Source organism: Ambystoma mexicanum, chromosome 4p, assembly GCF_040938575.1.
Source record: "Ambystoma mexicanum isolate Mex_15411 chromosome 4p, UKY_AmexF1_1, whole genome shotgun sequence".
Classification (NCBI taxonomy): Eukaryota; Metazoa; Chordata; class Amphibia; order Caudata; family Ambystomatidae; genus Ambystoma; species Ambystoma mexicanum.
In genome coordinates, this window is record NC_090927.1 from 143794969 (window position 1) to 143815408 (window position 20440).

Below are 20440 nucleotides of genomic sequence, written 5' to 3' on the forward strand. Positions count from 1 at the left end.
CTATCGTCTGATCGTAAGGATATGTGTGTTTGTACTGTACTAGTAACCCTGTTTTTTAGGCTGCATAAAATGTTTGCAGTTTTGGGTGTAATCTGTCATGGCGGCCTTGAGCATAGGGTTTTCGTGCTTGCGAAGTCTAGCAGTAAGGGGGCCAGAGGCGTTGCAATGGTGAGGGGGGGGGGTGAAGGGGCTATAGCCCTGGTTCTTTTGGTTGTAGCCCCGGATACAAGCTCATGGGTTACAACCAAAAAGGCTAGCTAGCCCCCAGTCCCCACAGTCCCAAAAATAGCGTAGCCCCGGATCTTTTCCAGACCTAGCAACACCCCTGAAGGAGGCCAAGCAGAGGCGGAGGCCACTTGATTCTGCTCTGGCCCTGCCTAATGGATACTTGTTAGCCCGAAGTTTGACATGGAGGGAGTTTTATTTTTGTGAGCACAATTTGGAGAATATTGTGGTCGCTAAGGGATGTGTCAATGGTTTTAAAGTTTGTCACTAGAGGTAAAGAAGCAACTATCAGAAATGCATAATCAATGAAGGCCGTGTAATAAAGTTCACAATATAAGTGCTAATAAACAATAAAGCACTTACAACACAACATAAACACCCATCAACCAAAACTATGTAGAGCAAAAGACAGACTGTCCTGTCTAGCCTGGACAGCTGGCACTCTTTCCATGAAACTGACACCTGTTCCCACATCTGGGACACTGCATGCAGGACACATGGAGAGTACCGGGCAGATTATTCATTGCACGGGGTACATCCCAATGTTTTGAACCAGTGTATATTTACCCACCCCCCCATATTGCTCTCCAGGTGCTATACGCACGAGATCAGCAGAGCTACCCCTCCCCAATGCAAACTGTGGAATTGTGCCAGGTCTGAGCTGGCACTGCTTGGGTGGACAGAATCAACTAAACTTGCCAAATTCCCAGACCCCCAGGATTGCAAAACGTTACCGCGTGTGGTATTAGAGCAAGCTTTCAGATTGGCTGCGTGCATTAAAAACCTGCTCCTTGAGAATTGCTATGCGTTACCGCATGTGGTATTACATCAAGCGTTCAGAACGGCTGCGTGCATTAAAAACCTGCTCCTTGAGAATTGCTATACGTTACCGCATGTGGTATTACAGCAAGCGTTCAGAACGTCTGCGTGCATTAAAGACCTGCTCCTTGAGAATTGCAATGTCTTACTGCATGTGGTATTACAGCAAGCGTTCATTAGGGCTGAGTGCATTAAAGACCTGCTCCTTCAGAATTGTAATGCGTTGCCGCATGTGGTATTACAGCAAGCTTTCAGTAGGGCTGAGTGCATTAAAGACGTGCTCCTTGAGAATTGCAATGTCTTACTGCATGTGGTATTACAGCAAGCGTTCAAAACACTGCGTGCATTAAAGACCTGCTCCTTCAGAATTGCAAAGTGTTGCTGCATGTGGTTTTACAGCAAGCGTTCAGAACACTGCGTGCATTAAAGATCTGCTCCTTGAGAATTGCAATGCGTTGCCGCGTGTGGGATTACAGCAAGTGTTCAGTAGGGCTGAGTGCATTAAAGACCTGCTCCTTGAGAATTGCAGTGTGTTACGTCATGTGATATTACTTACAACAAGCGTTCTGGCGGGCGAACGCGCCAGCGAAGGTGGCATGGCGGGCGCCGCCCCTTAGTGGGGGCTGCCCAGCCGGCCTCCCCCCCCCCCCTCCACTCAAGCAGGACAGGGGGGCAGGGGTGGGGGAGGAACACGGAGCGCGCCAAATGTAAGGGGCGGGGCGGGGAGCCGAGGGAGAAGCCGGCCTCATAAAGGGCACGGGCTTTTTCAAAACACATTCTCCCTCGGTTTCCTGCCCCCACCGGATCGTGGGTTTTGTTTGGGGGAATACAGTTCCAGGAAGGAGAAGTCGTCTGGGGTTCCTGTGGCAGGAGTAGCAGAGTTCGTGTGGAAGGTGCAGAAAGGAGGGACTGTGATCTCGGAGTTGAGGGGATCGTGTCTCGTTTGTTCCGGGAGAGCGTCGTTGGCGTCGGGCTCGGTATGTAGGGGTTTATGACGGGGAGGGCAGCTGGGTGAACAAAGAGAAGGAGGGCCGTTGGTGTGCGGGCGCGGTGGGCGGAGCGGAACCAAGCGGGCTGCCGAGGTTTGGCTGCACTTCGCGGGCAGCATGGGGGGTGGTGGGCTCGGAGGCGGGGAGTGCGGCACAGGAGGGCCTCAGCGTTGGTTGGCGTTTGGGGGAGGGGGGTTGGTAGCGAGCGCGGTATTCTTGGCGGGTGGCTTTTCCCTGGCAGCAAAAAATGTGTTTGAATGTGGTTTTGGCCGCGCGGGGATAGCATGATCGCCCTTGATACACGGTCCACTGCCTGGGATACACTTGAAGGCAGCTACCTCTTTATGTGGGGGTAAGTGAAATTCTTTCAGGCTGCAGGAGTCCCTGACTTACTGGGCAAGCGCTGGAGCCACTTGGCAGGTGTGCACGCGGCGGAGTGGGTCGGGAGCGGGTGACAACTGACACAGTGGGGTGGAAGGGGGCCCACGAGGACTCTGGGCGTGAGGCGGATGCATTGCAGTGTATCCATTGGAATGGAGCCTTGCTTGGAAAAACCCTCCCTCCCACCTTGTCAGCCGTCTCCTCGTGAAGCTAGGAACAGTTCAGACTTCAGGCCATTGGCCCAAGCTCCGGCCTTGCCGTTTTCGGTCCGTCTCCCTGGTCCCCTCCGCCATTGACCACGCGGGGTCGGGAGGCCACCCCTTCCCCCTGCCGATACATTCCCCGGGTGCCCCCGCTGGTAACCCCCCGCCTGGTGAATGAGTGGGGGAGTGGGTGCCGTTGGCGGGGCGCGGTGTGCATTGCATGGAGGGTTTGTTGTGTGCGGCCAGGGGGCCTTCATTTGGCGCGTTGGAGGGAGGGGGGTGTGGTGGGGATCACGCTCTTGAATCGCCAGGTGCGGGCGTCGAGTGTCGTGTAGGGGTTGCAAAGGTGGGATGGGGGTGGCGCCATGGGAGCGTCAATTGATGTTGGGTTGCTTTCGACCATGGGAGAGGGAGGGTTGCGGTGTAGAAGTTGCGAAGTTTGGGTGGCCCAGCAGAGGGGCCAATGGGGGGAGTGGGTGGATGCTGGTGGCGCAGCGCGGGGAGAGTTGGGCGGGCCGGGGTGGTTTTGCGTTGCAGTGGTGTGGTTTTGTGGCGCGGACATGGGGTGAGGGGTGGGGAGGCCGCCGTGCCGGGTGCAGGGAGGTGTGGGTGGTGATGTTTGTGGTCGTCGCGCCGTCTTGGGGAAGTGCGGTTGGTTGGTCGCTGTGCTGGCTGTGGTTCGGGGGGAGCGTGGTGGTGGGGGCCGCCGCGCAGCTGGGAGTTGCGATGGAGGACAGTGGGGTGTTCCCATGGACTCGTGGCATGGCGGGGATGGCTTGCGGGGAGTGCCCCTGGGCATGCCATGACATGGTCGGTTGATTGGTCTTTTTGAAGTCGGGTGGGCTGGCCTGTGGGGGGGCCTCTGCGCCCTGGGCTTTTGTGTGGTCGCTTATTTTGGTTTTCACATTTTCTCATTGGATGGGGTGGGGGCTTGCGGAAGGTGTGTGGTGGGGGCCACTTTGAACATTGGTTTCAGGGCCTCTTTTGGTTCCGGGTCCACCGGTGTTCACAGTGTGAAGTCGGTGTGTGTTGTGTGTTAGGATGTAGTGCTGCTCTTTGGAGCGGAGACTGGTTGAACGGCATTGTGGGAGCCGTGGCTTCCTGGTGGCTACTTCCTATTGCTGGGGGAAAGGGAAGAAAAAAAAAGAAAAAAAAGCGGCGGAGGGGGACGGGTCGCGGGAACGGTGAGAAGGGTTGATGTGTTGGACATTCGGGATTCCTTTCGCTCGCTCTTGCTGCGGTGGGGCCCAGTGTTGACTTTTGGAACGCGCGTGTGGTCGGGAACGCGCGGTTGAAAGAGGCCAGCTTTGAATGGGCAGCGCATGATCGGGCACTGTTGCATGGGTTGTTGCGGTGGGCAAGCTTGGCGCCCACCGCACCGTGCATGCCGCTTCTGGTGTGTTCGCATCATGGAGAGCAGTGGGTTGACATGCCTTCGGTTCATGCGGAGGTGCAGCGGATCGTGCCTATGGTGGAGGAGTACTGGGGGGGTGTCTGCGGGTGGCACGATCGCGGATGGATTAGGCCTTCATTGCATCAATGGCATGGTTGGTTGAGCCTGTGGACAGGGGTGTGTTTGTCTGTGCACATGTTCAGTGGAGTGTGCCTGCGTTGCCGGTGGTGAGCTGCGGTGCTGTGGGTTGAATGTGCTGCACGCTTTGGACGGTGGACGGCGCTGCACTGGATTGTGCCTGCTTGGCAGGAGGGGAGCGGTGTGACATTGGGCAGAGTTTGGGTAAGTTCATAACCATGTGAGGTGGCCACGTGTGGGAACAACATAAGGGAAAGGTGGGCCCACAGTTACAAGACGACGGTCCTGGGCACAGAAGGGCAAATGCACTTGCGTTTAGTGAGTGAATAATAGGTTTAGGCAATAGGACGCATATAGGTCAGAAGACGAAGAGACACAACAGCCCAAAAAACAGGTAAAGTAAAACAGGAAAATGCTGCAGTCACCCGAACGGAGCTGTTAGATATTACAATGGTGCGGAGTACTCAAACAGCAAGGGCAATGGCTGGGCAAAAAGGAGTAAGTTAGGGCGCGCATGTTGGATCCTTTTCTCCCTAAGGCAAAAAATTGCGGGGGATAGCAGAGCCACGACCAATGTTCCGTGGGTGGAAAATGCTATAACAAAAATATTCAAACTCAGCGCGGCGCAGGGCTTGTGGTGAATCACCTGGCATGGAGCTCATTCAGGGGGCGCGTGGCGTTGTAGGGTAAGAAAATGTTATGTCAGGGGGGGAGACGAGAGTAAGAGGTGGGGGGACAAAGAGCTCGCAATGCCTTGGAGGTAAGTGTTAAGACTGAACTTGTTGACCTCCAACCAAAAGGGGTGGGGGGGAAAAAAAAAAAAAAAAAAAAGCGCAATTTCTTTCTAGATGGATTCAACCTTAAACCACTTCCATGGCACTGCTGACGAGTTACTTCACTATGCGGCCAATAGTTGACCAATGTTGGGAGTAGACCACACGGAGCACTACACATTCGCTTCGAGCCCCCTCACCCCATGCAGAGAATGGCTGGGGATTGGGGTGCTCGTTCCGGCAAAAGAGGGAGTAAGGGGGCACAGTATTAAGGGGTACGGAACCAGACACCGGGAATTGGCGGGGGTGGGCAAGGGTGAGAGCACAAAAACCACGTTTCGATATAACACCTGTTTGGAGTAGTTTGTAAGTGATCTTGCTTTGTGTGCTCGTTGCGGGCTTTCAGTCACCCTCACCCCTCTTGAGACCTAGTCTTGACCGCCGCGATCGCTACCGTGATTGGTCTGGTTGCCCAGAGGTTACCGTGTTCCAAGTAATTGGGTTGGCCTTCTGAACTTCTGCGACACCAGGACAGAGTTCAGCCGGGCGGGACCAGTGCACGACGGCTGTCTTTGTTGTGGCTGGGGGGGTTGGTGTCGGCGAGCGGCAGGGGCATGATTTCCATTCCCGGAGGTGCAGAGTTCCAGCAGGGGGCGGTTTGGGTTTCTGCGGTGGCGTCGAGGTTGCTGCGGGGGAGGAACACGGGGCGTGCAGTTGTCTGGGGGAAGGATCTGCGGGCTCGCAGTGGGGTTGGGCTTCGAGCCCCCTCACCCTGAGCAGAGTCTCTGGGGAGTGGGGTACTCGGGGTGCCGCACCGGGGACAGTGGGCTAAGGGACGTGCAGGGTATAGGAGGATAGAAAAGTGTCATGTCATGGGGCAAGACGAGGGTATGTGGTGGGGGGACAAAGAGCTGGCAATGCCTCGTGGGTAAGTGTTAAGACTGAATCAAGTTGACCTCCAACCAAAGGAAATGAGGGTCGGCTATGGAGCGACCTGTGCAGGTTGGGGGAACTCTCTGCCGCCGGCAACCAGCAGAGAGTCTTGGAGGAGTCACAGGTCGATTCCTGTAGCGAAGTACTGGCAGGCCCATAGGGGAACGCTCAGCCAACAGCTTAGATCTTACGGCGCCCCAAGAGTACTAGGCTCAGGGGAGGCCCTGGAAAAAAGGGGAGGGACGTAGGGGACTTGGGAGCCAATTCCAAGCCCAAAATTGCGGGGGGGGGGGAGGAATCAACATAAACTTACAATCAAGGCCATCAAGGGAAGTCGGTCGGGGGGAGCAAGTGGAGACTACGGGGGCTCAGGTAACGGTAAAAAAATCAGCAAGGGGAAGGCTTCACAGAAGGAGGGGGGCAGGAGGGGGAGGGAGGTGGAGGATCCAAGATAAGACAGCTAGGCGAACAGAGGGAACAGGGGGGGGTAGCCAGCCCCAAGGAATAAGGGGGGGGCAAGGACCAAAAGCTGGGGGACAGGAGACGGGGTACGGAAGAACAGGGCTGGGAGGTCTGCCTCTGGGGGGAAAGGGAGCTAGGAGATGGAGGGGCAGAAACGGCAGGGAGGGGGGGGTTGGCGGGACCCAAAAACTGGGGACCTGGTGAGTGGAGGAGCAAGCGAGGGAAGGGAAGAAAGGAGATGGGATAGGGTACACCTAAGAGATATTACGCTGGCAGGGGGGGCACTGGGCCAGACTCCACAGGGAGGCCTGGGGGAGAGGGAACTGGGAGGATTTAGGGGCTTGGCAAGACGGATGGGAGACATGGGGGGCAGCATGGATAGGATAGGGCTTCCGGTACAAGCGGCACTTGGGGGTTGGAGGGGGGGGCAGAGTAGAGTAGAAAGGCCAATATTAGACGGGCATCGCAAAGCGATGACCATATAGGCAGGCAGAATGTTGTGGGCCGGCACCGGAGGGCGGTGTAATACGGCTTTAACGTACGGATGTGGGATATGTGTAATGTTGGGGCACTTGACACAGGACATGGTGAAGTGTCGGGGGGGTGCCGGGGATTCACAACAAAGACCTAGAGAAAAAAGGGGGTGCCTATGTCAAAAGTCGCTCAAAGGAAATCTACAAACGGCCAGGGGCAGAGAGAGGTTAATAGCAAGGGCCGGGCTCAACCTGAGGCGTCCACCGGACGAGGAGGGTAAGGGAAGAGCCGGTATTGCCTTTGTAGCAGGCGGCAGGCCAGTTTGCCAGAGGATGTACCAAAAGCGTGCCATTTCCTCTCAACCACCCTGCACTTGCGTTTAAGGGTGACAAGGTCTGAGTCGTACCAAGAGTTGCTCTTGGCTTTGGACTTCAAACGGATCCTCATGACATAGGCAAGAACACCGAGAGTATCAGATATTGCAGAGTGGAGCATGGAAAGGGCTGTATCAGGGTTAGTCAGCTAAGAGGGAGAGAGGTGGAGAGGAAGTGGCGGCGAAAGCCCCAACTGACACACCCATCATGGGTCAGATAACCGAGAAGGTAGGTGGCAGTACTGGAGTTGGCTTGGCCTGAGGGGTAGAGAGGGTAAGCTGGGAGGAAAGGAGGAAGTGATCACTCCAGGAGAGAGGAGCGGTGAGAAGGATAGAAAGGCCAAGGTCTGATGAGATCAGAAAATCCAGAGTGTGCCCTGCAGAGTGAGTTGGGCCAGTACTGAGAATAGAGAGTGAGAGAATCTCAGAGGTCGCGAAAGAGTCCAGAGGAATGACAGGAAGTATCCAGGTGGATGTTGAAGTCTCCAAGAAGGAGGAGTTGAGTGGTTGAAACCAGGAGGGAAGAGGAGAGGTCTGCCCACTCAGAGAGGTAGGAGGAGATTTCACCAGGTGGCCGATAGATGGTAGCCACAGTAAGGGAGTGGCCAGAAGAGAGAGAGCCTGCAGACGAGGCATTCAAAAGATGAGTAGGCCTGCGTAGGAATGACAGAGGCAGGAATCCACTCAGGGAAGATCAGGGCTACACCCCCTCCGGAACGGTTGGATCTGGGTGCGCAGAGGATCTTGTAGCCGTCAGGGAGGAGAGTGTCAAAGCTCATGACAGAGCTGGCCATGAACCCTGTCTCGGTGAGACCGAGGACATCGAGGTCAAGTTCCTCCAGGAGGCGGCAGATGTCAGAGTAGTGTTTGACAGCTGAGCGAGAGTTGAGAGTTGCAATATAGAGAAGGTTGCCAGCCTTAAAGACCTTCCGGGGAGGGATACAGATCAGAGGTACGCCGTGCAGAGGTGTAGACGGAGGTGTAGACAGAGCCCAAGGGGGGGGGGCAGGAGAGGAAGGAGGAGTGAGCAATGATGCCAAGGAGGAGACAGGGGGGGGGGGGCAAGGATGCCAAAGAAGGGACAGCAGGAGAAGAAAGGAAATTGATGAGGGGCGGGAAGCGTCTATCAAAGAGGAAAAGGTTGGTTTGAGGGCCTTGGACCAAGACGGTACCTTTCAAGTAAACATTAATGATGACCTTGGAGCAGTGAAAGGGGGCAAGGAGGGCCTCCCACTGGGTGCCACCATTAATGGGAGAAGAAGAAAAATGTAGAGTCCATAGGTCTGGCGCAGGAATGAAACTATAGCAAGGAGAGTGGGACAGCGCTTGCTTGTAGAAACATGTCATTAACAATCAACATGGTTAAGACTTCTCTTCGCTGCAGTATACAGGAGTTTTCTAATGTGTAATACTAATGTTGCTTGTTAGCAAACCCTATGGTCAAACATTTTAAGGTAAGCATGGTTATTTTAAGGGTGAGCTAGGGTGGCAGGATTATGGGTGAGCTAAGGGAGACAGGACTAGGGTGGCAGGCAGTAAGCAGGGATGAAGATGGTGGGCAGGGATTAGCTAGGGTTACTGGGGGAGGCAGAGATGAGTTAGTGAGTGTGGGTTGGTGGTGATAAGCAGGGGTGAGGTAGTTTTGGTGGGTGATGGGTGGGTATGGAAGGGTGAGTGGGCAGGGATGGGTAGGGAAGGTGGGAGAAGAGTGGGGTTGTGCAGTTTAGGAATTGTGGGGATAGGCACATGTGTGCTAGTGTGGGTGGATATTTGGCTATAAGCTATTTTGAGGTATGGGGTTAGGCAGGGAAGGCGTGGGTAGAGTGGCTCAAGGATAGGGCTGTTAGAGTAGGGTAGGTGAGGAACTGTATTGGGATATAGAGTGTGAGTAACGGTTGGCAGAGGTAGAGTGGTGTGGGTAGTGGTGATCGGGTTCAGGGGTAAAGTGAGGTTTGAAGGCAGTGTGGTAACTTGGAGTGCGGGAGAAAGGGTGTAGAGTGGGGACCTGGTGTAGAGTGGGGGCATAATGTTAGAGTGGAGAGGGTAAGAGTGGTGGGTTTAGATGCATGGTGTGGAGTGGTGGTGTAGGGTGGGGATCTTGGGGTGCGGAGTCGGGGTATGCTGGTATGGAGGTGTGGGGTACTGTGGAGGTGTGGAGTGGGTAAAGTGATGGGTGCTCTGGTGTGTGAAGTGGTGACTGGTGGTGTGGAGTGGTCGTGGTGTGGTATATTGAAGTGCTTGTATGGAGTAGTCGTGGTATGAAGTGATGGTGTCGAGTGAGGTGGGTTGTGGTGGTGAAGAGTGGTGATGGGGGTGAGAGGTGTGGATTGTTGGTGTGGTGTGGGGGTGTGGAATGCTGTGAGGTGGTGGAGTGGGGGTATGTGTGAAGTGATGTGGTGGTATAGGGTGTGGAGTGGTAACATGGATGTGTGCAGTAGATGTGTGATGTGTGGTGGTGTGAAGTGGTGATTGTTGGTGTGGAGTGTTCGTGGAATGGTATGTTGAAGTGCTTGTGTGGAGGGGTGTGTTTGTGTGGAGAAGTGGTGGAATGATGTGGTGGTGTCGAGTGAGATGGGTTGTGGCAGTGAAGAGTGGTGGTGGGGAGTAAGGGGTGTGGATTGGTTGTGTGGTGCAGGGGTGTGGAGTGGTGGAGTGGGGGTGTGTGGTATGATGTGTGGTGTGGTGGTGTGAAGTGGTGAGGGGTGCTGTGGAGTGTTCGTGGAGTGATTTGTTGAAGTGCTTGTATGGAGTGTTTTTTTGTGTGGAGAAGTGGTGGTATGATGTGGTGGTTGCCGGGTGAGTTGGATTGTGGTGGTGAAGAGTGGTGCTGGGGAGTGAGGGGTGTGGATTGGTGGTGTAGTGTGGGGGTGTGGAATGCTATGGGGTGGTGGAGTGGGGGTGTGGCTGTGTGGAGTGATGTGGTGGTATGGGGTGTGGAGTGGTATCATGGATGTGTGGAGTAGATGTGTGGAGTAGATGTGTGGTGGTGTGAAGTGGTGATGAGAAAATGTGGTGGGTTGGAGTGGTAGGTGGTGTGTATTGGAGCAGTGGGGTGGCTAGCAGGTTTTTGGGGGTCCGATGTACAGCCTTTGGATAAGTGTAGTGCAGCAAGCCTGGTGCAAGGACAGACACCCTTGTGAACTAGACAGAGTCTTCAGTTTTGTTTTTCATTCTTGGATTGAGGTTTAAGAATATTATAGTGCTCATACATTCTGGTATAATGAAAAAGGTAACGGGTTTATTTTGTGGTGCACCGAATTTGCCTTAACTAAGAATTTGTTCCAGTTTCAAGGTTGCTTTTACCAACAAACAGGCACGGCAATGGGTGCAGCAATGGCCCCTAATTTAGCCAACTTGTATGTTGAGGTTTTTTAAAAGAGTGTGATCTATTCTACCGACAACCCGTACCTACGGTTTGTGAGAAGGTGGTTGAGGTATATAGATGACATTTGCATTGTTTGGGATGGATCCGTGTGCCAAGCTAATGAATTTATTATCTGGCTCAACCTACAAAATAGGTATTTGAAATTCACTGGTACTATACAGGAACATCAAAATGACTTTTTGGACATTACCATTTTCCATCACTTTGGGGTCCTGAAAGTCAAACCCTACAACAAAGAGACTGACAAAAATGCATTGCTGCATTATAACAGCCATCATGCAAATCATTTTAAATCTAATTTGCCGTATGGACAGTTTCTTAGGCTTAAACGTAACAGTAGCCTTAAGGAAGATTTTGTTGCCAGTGCTTATACTCTGTCTCGCAAACTGTTGAATAAGGGGTACCCAGCCAAATTAGTGAAGACCTCCTCTAAAAGAGCTTATAACAACAACAGAGAAGCGATTTTGGAAAAAAACAATAAAGAAAAAAGAGAAGTGGGTCCCGTATTTGTTAACACCTTTTCGAACCTGTCATACAAGATAAAGAATGTCATTGGCAAAACATGGAAAAAAGTCTACAATAGTAGGAAATCGCCCCCTCCTTTAGTAGCTTTCAAAAAGAGCCAGAACTTAAGAAATATATTAATCAGGAATGATGTTACCATCAAACCAGCTGTGCCAGCGAAACAAACCACCTTGTGGGGACTCTCGCCTGTTTTGGGCCACTTTCCCTGTGGCCATTGTGTGATGTGCACGTTCACTAAAACCACTAAATCTGTTCAGATTAATCCTGATTTGTTGTGGACATTGAGTAGCATGACCAATTGTAATACTCAGAATGTGATATATATGATTACCTGTCCTTGTGGCCTTCATTACATTGGCAAAACAAATAGGAAATGCCGTACTGGACTTATTGAACATCGCAGTTGTATCAAAAATAAAGTTCTTACAGCACCCATGGTTAAGCATTTTGTAGACATGAAACATGACTACACTGATTTTGAATGGGTTATCTTGAAGAAAATTGAAGGTATTAACAAAGAGATAACTGATCAAAAGTTACTGAATTTTGAACAAAAAGTAATATTTAAATTACGAAGCCATGTGGTTGGTCTGAATGAGAATGTAGATTGGCACCAAATACATTTATGAGATACCTGTACTTTTTTGACACACTGTGAATTACATATGTGCTGGCTCAATCATCTATGATTTATAACTGTGGCACGGCTAGTGCCTAGGAATCATGTATAAGTCCACAGGAAGACATGCAATAATTTGTGTTAAGAGTTAGGGTGGTTTTTAATGTATTGTACAACCATATGTGCCCTCATACGCTAGTTTAGTTCTGCTGTTGATTTCAAAATGTATGCCATTGAAAATTTCTGAGAAACTCTGAGGATGTGCTATTTGGTTTTCAAATGTGTTCATTATTAGCTATATACATGACAGATTAGCCTTTCTATCATGCTTGTGCTCAGTGATTCATTCAATGTTGTGCATCATAGGGTGTCTCTTTAACTCTCCAATATGGCACTTTCCATGGATGCATATATGTAGGGCTCCGTTCAGTAGTCCCTCCTTGCTTTTTCTCACTCCTACGCAGGACACAGAAGCAGTAGCTTTATCTCCGCGGGCATCACGGCGTGAAGAGAGCGGCTTTTGTGAAGCCATACGCAGGTGTTGTTTCAAGTAAGTTTATACGTGAAGCTAGTTTGGGCTTTTACATGCCGATTTGTTTCTCAGCGGATGTGACTGCAACAAGTGTTCGCTGCAAGATGTTAGACTCTGTTTACTTATGAAGTAAGTTTATACGTAAAGCAAGTTTGACTTTTGCACGCCAGTTGGTCTCACGGCAGATTTGATCGCAACGAGGGTTCGCTGCAATGTGTTAAACTCTGTTATGTGTAACCCAGAATGTCTGGGCTTGAAATAATGCAACATGTTTGATGTTGAGTACCTGAACCTCTGCTGTGACCGCAACACACTGAGCGCGCCTTAACATGCCAGCTAACCATGTTAATTTAAAGCTATGTTTTTAAGCATCTATTGTGGTTACCACGGTAATGGGGTATGTCTGCTATTGATTTTAGATTTACTACACCTTTGAAGCCATTGGTTACTTTGAACCCATTGATCTCGGATGCAATTTGGGACAGTGAATGACTACCGAACCATGAGGTGATCCCAGGGCTGGATCACGTGTTGTTGGCATGGTTTTTATAAGGCCAGGTAAATTAAATTTTATGTCTCACCACTTGGGTTGGTTGAGGATGTTCTCTCTTTTGGTTTTACCGTATATCTCAGGTGATGGGCTGTTCTACTTACTATAGGTGATCTGTTCACCTTATATTTCTAATTGACCTCATTTATAGTGGTTAGGCGGACTAACAATTTGTGCTGTTGTTCGGGAAATGACAATTGATAGTCCTCCATTTGTAGATTGTGAATTTAGTTTCACGCTGAGGGTGACTGATTGGACTCTTGGTAATAGGGTCATGGTGACCATTTTTGTTTTCTCCTTCTTGTGTCATGTTCGAGGCCTTATACCTTGCTTTTGATAGAGAGGGTGAATAATGTTGAGTTAACGTTTAGTGAATACTGAGTACTTAGGCTTTCTTTGTATCCCTTATATCTTTCAGTTGGTGTGTACTACATCTGTTGGTGGATGTGCTTAGGACCCCTACTGCACAACATTGAAATAATTTTAATACTACAAGAAAGAAGTGTCTGTTTCCCCTGAAGAGAGTTCAGCCATTGTATGGCAATAAGAACTGAAACATGTTACATGTCGGGCTTGTGTACATCATTGAGAACACATTTGTTTTTATGACATTGTGATTTGCTGCTAAGGTTGTGGTTGTGTATATGTGGTATACATGTTTGATGAAGAATGGTTTGAATGGAGTAATGGAATTGTATTATTATGACTAGTTGTTGTGCTTTAAATTGGGTCTATTTTTCTAATGTTTCTAATTTTTCCAGTGTGATGAATAATAAATGTATATATTTTGGTATTTTATTGTACTTCATCTATTTTTTCAAGATATAAGTACATGTGTTTCATTTAATAATACATGTAGGGTCTCAGTATTACACTTGTACTGTAGTAATTTTGCGTCCTATCTCTTTGCTTAAGTATATAATGAAAAAGGTAACAGTGTACATAATAAACATGGAGAAAAAAAGAAAATAAAGCTTAAAAGTAAAATGATCCAGCTTGTGTCTAGAAATCCAACTGCTCGGGACATGCGCAGTACGTCCTCTAGCGTCACATTAACTGCAGAGAGGAGAGGAAGAGAAATAACATGGAATCCAGCGGCAGCAGCCGCAGCAGCCACAGCAGCAGCCGCAGCAGCACCAGCAGCAGCCACAGCAGCACCAGCAGCAGCCACAGCAGCACCAGCATCATCATTGCGGCAACACATGACCGTTAGGCTGCTTCCAATAAAGCACAGGATCCGAGACTGTGCAACATACTAGCCAACTGCAACCCTAGCCCCTTATAATCCCTGTCACGTGGACTCATCACATAGCGCCCATTGCCTGTCAGCAACATCCGGTTGCTATCTCTTCGTGGGGCCTTTAACGGTGCATGGCTGCCACACAATTACCTCCCATTGGGGGGGTGGGGGAGGGAGGGGGTGTTCCTGGACTGCCTGGCACTGGGCTATAGAATAAAATAGTGTGTAACAGAGTTATTGTACACCCTCCCTCCATACACTGATGCACACCTTCACCAAAGAGCATCACTGTGGGGGAGGTGTTGAACATGCACACTTGTATGCAGGGGTGTTGCTAGGTCTGGAAAAGATCCGGGGCTACACTAATGTCAGGATTGTCAGGACTCGGGGCTAGCTAGCCTTTTGGTTGTAGACCCTGAGATTCTATCCGGGGCTACAACCAGAAGACTCGGGCTACAGCCCCCCAGCCACCCCCCTACGCTCTAGCAACGCCTCTGCTTGTATGTTTTTCAGGTTGTCGACCACCTGGTATCCCGTAAAAATCTCCACATGGAAAATGTCTCCAGGGGGCGGAATCTACTCAGATTTTCACATTGACTACAATCAAGCACTTCCCCCAAACATTCTAGGACTGGAGTTAGGAAACTAGAACACATGGGGAAGGCCTTTAGGAGTCAGGTAAATAGAATGCATCTCTCTGGTGGCGTTTCCCAGGCACTGAGCCGACCACCTTCGTTGGAGGGCAGGTCCAAAACATGTGGCCCAATGTTCATCAGGCCACAACCCTTCCAACAGATTCTGTCAGACCCATAGAGTGCAGCTTAGGGTGTGGGGGTGCAGTAAGTGTGGTGCATTATTTTAAGCTATATGTCCCGCATTGTTCAAATTACAGGACATTGACACCAGTTCCCAAAATAAATACACGACTTTAACATACGATGCACGGGTTCATCTTTCAGTTTCCACAGCGAACACCAATGTTGTATCTCACATGGACTTACCCCAGGAACAGAGCTCACTTCCACCAGTGCTAAGCGATTAGTGGACTGGATCCCATTTCTGATAAATCACAGGAAGGGTTTCCTTGAGCTTAATGGTCAATCCTGGGGATTTTGAGGGCACGCGCTGCCAGCCCCCGCCGGCCCAGCCTGCACCACCCGAGCTTCTTCCCTCCCGTGTCGCCAGTAACTGGGATCTCTTTGGTTCTAACCAAGCCTGAGTGAATATTCAGCTGCACGATCAGTCAATGTCCCTGAGGCATTGCAAGGCTTTACCAACTGACCTCAGGCATGCCTGGGGCCAGCCACTGTATTTCCAAAACTTGTACTTATTTATTTATTTAGACATTTATATAGCGCACATAACCCAGAGGCATCAAGGCGCTTTTTGCCTAAGAATTTGGTTACAGTAGGTACAGTACCGCCTGGAAAATCTCCCATCATCACTTCCTATCCTTTCCATGCAATGTAACCGCTTCGTGGCTTGTGAGTAACTTTGTACCACCATTCCAACTGCACCAAAAGAACTCCTGGGTAGGTGGCCTGAGCCTCAGCTCTGGGTATCGGAGCTGCCATCAGAAGGACAGGCGCTAAGATGTCTGCCCGGTCTTCCGCTGACCTAGTGTTATTTTCATGTTCACCATTGCTTGTCTCGTCTTGACAAGACTTTAATGAGGGCTGCAGCAGGCACAGCAATAATCGTTGAAATGATTGTTAGGGGTATCCGTACACCTGCACTGGAAGTGAAAATACCCCCCCCCCCCCCCAACTACTGCTTCGTAGCGGACACATGAAATTCAGCAAAATGACAAAATAACACAATCTTCTTTAAGTTTGCAAACCCACCTAGTCAATTTCAATGATGTCTGTTTTGGTTGCATGATGGCATTGTACATGTTATTCTCTTCATGCAAAACAAAAACCAGCATGACGCCTGTATCAAAAACGAGCAAGACCAGGCAACTTTATCACCCAACATGTTCACACAAAAATCCTACAATAACACTCAGTGTTGTATGGTGTATAGAATTGTAATTATAATTGGTTATTTATAATGGCTTAATAGCAGACCCAGGGACCTAACCTGTGTTGCTCTGCGTTGTCTTGTTTCCAAGGCGAGTGAGTTGCCCCTGAGCTATCCTCCTGAGACTAAAGAGAATGAGAATGTCCATTGTACATCATTCTCTGTAGATACATTTTGAGAAAGTATTACTTGTGATTTTAAATAGGAGCAACACGTGTTTCACGCTTATATGCAGCGCTTCTTCAGGAATCCAAATTATCTGCATCTCACGCAGTACAGGCGTTTTGGCAGCAAATATGGCTCAGTGTGTTGGTGGGGGATTTTTTGTAAAAATCCTCCCAGACTAGCCACACGGTCACAGATATCAACAGATGGACACCGTACCTTGAATTGCAGCTGCTTAATTGACTTCATCACAAAAGGTGTAACCCCAATCTATAAAGAGATCCCAATCTGTCCCTTGTCAGCTGTGAAATTCTCAGCCAGACCAGGCTGCATGCTCCCCTAACTTTGCATCCTGTTCAGGGATGTCATTTCACCGAAATGCCAGGTGTAGAGGAAATGACATCACGTGGCCCTTGACCTCTGAAGGCATTACAGGAAGTGATGTAATTTGACCCCAATCCCAAGTGACATCACAGGAAGTGATGGCACACAACCTTTCACCCCTTGACAAAACAAGGAAGTGGCATAGCATTGTTCCTCAGTACACTAAGAAATATATGGTTACAATATCACTGAAATATGATATACATTTCATACAAGAATGGATCACCATATATAGCGTTAATATCAGTGTTTCTCAGCAGCTGCTAACCCTAGCCCCTCACCCCCCCCCCCAAATGACATCCCAGATACTGGTACTTGTGCTGCTCCATTTATGAGGGAAAAGCTAAACTACAAGTACTGTTCAAGAATATCAAATAACATGATGCTTCTAAGTGAACCAACACAATTTGGCAAAAGGATACTTTACAAATGTCACTTTACAAAGCACCTAGTGTATTTCAATGACGTTCATTTGGGCCTCTATCTGGGCCCCATACATTTTATGCACTTAACACACAAGAACAAGTTGCATGCCTGTATCAAAAGGTGATTTTAACACACAGCATTTTTACAAAACTATTTTACGTTCGTGCAAAAAAGGTACAATCATGCATTTTGTAAAAAAAAAAAAGTATTTATGACTGAATTGTGCAGTATTCTCTGCGGCTAAACTGAGGCACAGTACCTGTTTGGGGTTCACTTATGATCCAGGTTTCTGCGTAGAGTACTCTGGAAATGAGGACATAAATAAGAAACACTCATTCCTTAGTCCCTCGTCCTCTAGACTGTGGGGATGTTTAGGAAACCGGAGAGCATTTGTTTAACCAGAATAAAAATAGACTCCATTTCCTATGATGTCACATCCTGTAACATGGCTGACAGCTAAGCCAATGTCCTGCCTTAGAGCTGGAACATGTAGACTTTGGAGCAAATTCCCGCTGTTCTTGTCATTCCTGTGTTTTCGTTAAGACCCATTGGATTTCTGGGGTCAGGCTTCAGAGTCTCGAAACACATTCTCACCAGAGATTTTTCTTTCTTTTGACAGGATGAACATTGCACGTGTAGCTGCCGTCGTCTGCGTGCTGCTGGTTGGCGTCACTTTCCAGGAAGAGTGCAACAACATCATTGTGATGGGAGCATGCGTTCCATATAGAACGAAATTACAAAAGTGGAAAAACTCCCTTGAATTCAAAAATGCATTTCATAATCAGTTATGAAATTGCCTGCCAAAGAGGGGGGCCGGTGGAGGGTCCTCGGATGAGTGTACTTGGAAACTTTGGGGTGGCAACCTAAGTGGATGAATAGGGGAACATAAATACAAGGGCGCTCATTTTGCTCCTGCACGCACTCTGGCAGCAGGGAGTGGTTACGTGTAGACATGCATGTAGGTTGCTCCCCCGCCGCCAAATGTTGGTCATTTGCACAGAGCAGTGCAAATGTGCAGGGTAAAAGGTGGTGTACACGCGTGTTATGATTATGTTTCTAAACCGTGTACCATGGGATTTTTTTCACATTACGGGTCGTGACAAGAATGTGTGCAATATTTGGTACGTTATCGCATACACTCTAAAAAGGTGTTTTTGTGGTTTACCCCTTGTCCTTAAAAGAAATCACTGTTGGAAACATGAAATGATTATGATAGGTTATTTATAACACGCTTAATACCCGGAGGTTTCTAAGCGCGGCCCCGGGGATCGAACCTGTGTTGCTCCGCCAAGGCGAGCACATTGCCCCTGAGCTATCCTCCCGCACCATTGCCACTCGCACAGGATTCCTACAAATACGTAATTAGTAGCTGCGAGGAAGACGAAAGCTCAGAAAAATGCATTATACCAGATCCCCTAAGACAATTATTGTGCCAACCCAAGACTCTTTTAGTCCCCCCCACATACACCCGGAAGGGAAACATACCCATCACACTCCTGGTAGGATTTTCAGCCGGCTGAAACACTTGTGTATAGGCGCGCTATAAATAAAATATCATATCATATCATAATTCCCTATTCTTTTGAGAATATAGGAGACAATGGCTCACATTTCTAAAAAGCCTCGGTTACTGCAATTCACCGTGGGAGATATATAAAAGATTTTGTTGTTGCCACCACTCCATTTTCCATCACATCTTAAAAGAAAATACTGGACGAATTTGAACCAAACTTCTAAAAGCCACGTCTGCACTGCTCTGTGCCCACCTTTTTCACATTTGAATGAATGCCCTCCAAGGTTTAGTCTATGCACATATTCAATGGATGCTAATTTTCCCTATGGGAAACCCAACTCAAAAAGTAACTGCCTGCCCTATTTCAGTGTTTTATATATTTTAAACTTTTGCAGGACTTGCCACCAAACTTTCCAATTTTTTGAAAATGTCTTACAGAAATGTCAAACGAGGCAAAAGGTATTAGCAGTAGAACCAGTCAAACAAGCCAGCAAAGACCATGTTCGGACCGGAGAGCCCAGAGGGCCATGAAGCAATCAAGAATGGGTTTGCTTCCCAGAGAGCCTGCCAATCTATCAAATGATCGCGGAAGAAATCGCCAGAGGAAACAACCACTTCCTAAATGACTCGGCAAAGGCCCAAAAGTACAAACTACGTGAGATTGCTTGCACAGAAGAGGACTTGCTACAAAATCCACTGAGAATTAAGACAAAAATGGAATGTCAAGACTGGATTGATACAAATGCTAAAGCAGTCTCAAATAATTTCGAAGTCACCTACCGATGACTTTTAACAAACTAAAAGAACCTATGGCATACTGTGCAAAATATCTGAGCAAACCCTTAAGAAAAATCTTTATGAAACTCGTCTAAATCTGCTCCCTACACAAGAAATCCTAGCAATAAGGGCAGAGAGTGATGAAAAGACCTGCAGAATTTGCAAAGATCCACAAAAGACAGAAACGATTAGACAACTTTTGATGCGATGTCCTGCAATGAACCGGGGAAGGAAAGCTTTTTTCACCCCTCTGCTTGTAAACTCTTTTGTGAATGACGAAGAAATATGGTGGAACCGTCTCATTACAGGAGCACAAACCAGATGGACAATAGCGACGGCTAAACTCCTGAGCATTGCCATGGACAAGATAAAACCGTGTTTGAGCACTTCCCAACTTCTACCAGAAAACACAGTCGAATAGAAGACTCTCACCTCTGCATTTTGAACATTAGATGTTGGCTTATTCGACAACCTTCTTTTTATCTAAAGTGATCTTGTAAAAATCTAAAATGATTATATGCAAGTAATAAATACAAAAATAAAAAAATTAGCAGTAGAACCTTTGCAAAGAACGTTCAGCTTAAATATAGGGTGATGTGATTTCAAGGTGAAAGTTTAAAGTAACAAAACCACACACATTCAGTATATTAATCAATTAATCTTTTGTAACGCTCTTAACACGGGAGAGCAGTCTCGAAGCGCGGGTCCGGGATTCGAACCTGTGTTGCTCTGCATTGTCCTGCTTCCAAGACATTGCCCCTGAGCTTTCCTCCCAGTATATGTTGAAAGCAATGCTCTGAGCCCGCGGTTGTTCACCCTATGAATCCAAAGATGACATGACATGTGACATCACTTACTAATTTACATATGACAACATTGATCATATCACTGTTCATCACTAGACCTGGAGAATAATGTCCATGTTGCATTTCAAAGGTATGGAATCTGCAAGATTATCCCAACCATACTCTGCACAACTTAAAGTCACAAGCCAAGGGGGCGGACCCGAGTTTCACAACATACATCACTTCTCTGAATGTCATCTGTACCAATATTCTAGTTCCATGAATGTTTGTGAGGATGTTTGTTATCTTTGATTCTAAGATCACATCCTTTTCTTTCACCATGTGTACCATTTT

The 20440-nt window shown here is 48.6% G+C and overlaps 1 protein-coding gene and 1 long non-coding RNA gene across 3 annotated transcripts in view; one reads left to right on the forward strand and one right to left on the reverse strand.

The window, feature by feature from the left end:
* The window catches only part of LOC138453081 (seminal plasma protein pB1-like), a 420884-nt gene that overhangs the window by 287764 nt on the left and 112680 nt on the right, over positions 1-20440 (reverse strand). Inside the window, exon 1 of one of the 2 annotated variants that reach the window (XM_069605589.1) lies at positions 17271-17380. The exons of the other annotated variant lie outside the window; for it this stretch is intronic. The gene's annotated coding sequence lies outside the window, so the exon portion shown is untranslated. Of the gene's footprint in view, positions 1-17270; positions 17381-20440 lie in introns of those variants that run through there. 2 annotated transcript variants of the gene reach the window in all.
* LOC138453082 (uncharacterized) lies at positions 1789-19860 on the forward strand. Its single transcript, XR_011260360.1, has 2 exons — positions 1789-2021; positions 17631-19860. It is a non-coding gene; the product is annotated as an uncharacterized lncRNA (long non-coding RNA).